The sequence below is a fragment of the Orycteropus afer genome, unplaced genomic scaffold (genome assembly GCF_000298275.1).
Source record: "Orycteropus afer afer isolate SDZICR_OR568_19922 unplaced genomic scaffold, OryAfe1.0 scaffold00516, whole genome shotgun sequence".
NCBI classification, from domain to species: domain Eukaryota; kingdom Metazoa; phylum Chordata; class Mammalia; order Tubulidentata; family Orycteropodidae; genus Orycteropus; species Orycteropus afer.
Window position 1 is genome coordinate 36,090 of NW_006922103.1, and position 547 is coordinate 36,636.

Below are 547 nucleotides of genomic sequence, written 5' to 3' on the forward strand. Positions count from 1 at the left end.
CATCTATTAGACAGTAAAGTGCTGGGGAAATAAGAGGCTCCAGGGAATATCTCAGCAATTTATAGTACAGTCTTACCCAAAGTAGGCGATCAATAAAAGTTTGTTGGAATAAATCATATTGAACTGTATCCTTTTGAAAAGTAGATGTTTGCTTAATCTGCTTGTTGCAGATGAGCCCTAATTGATATCCCAGAATAACTGCTTTTTGGTAGAATTCCTCCTCAATACTCTCTCATCAAGAAGTGGATGAATCTGGAGGACATTATACTGAGTGAAATAAGTCAGTCACAAAAGGACAAGAACTGTATGATCCCACTTTTATAAAAAGACAACAGATACAGATACAAAGACCAATGCTCATTGGTGGTTACCAGAGAAGGGTGGAAGTGGAGGAAAGAGGAATCACTGTCTGGTAGATACTTATTATTTTTGGTGATGGGAAAGGTAACACCAAATGTGGATGAAGTGAACACAGTTTGGCCAGGGTGAACAATGTACTCAAGCTGTACTCAAGAAAAAAAGAAATTTTGATAAATGCCATGGCATA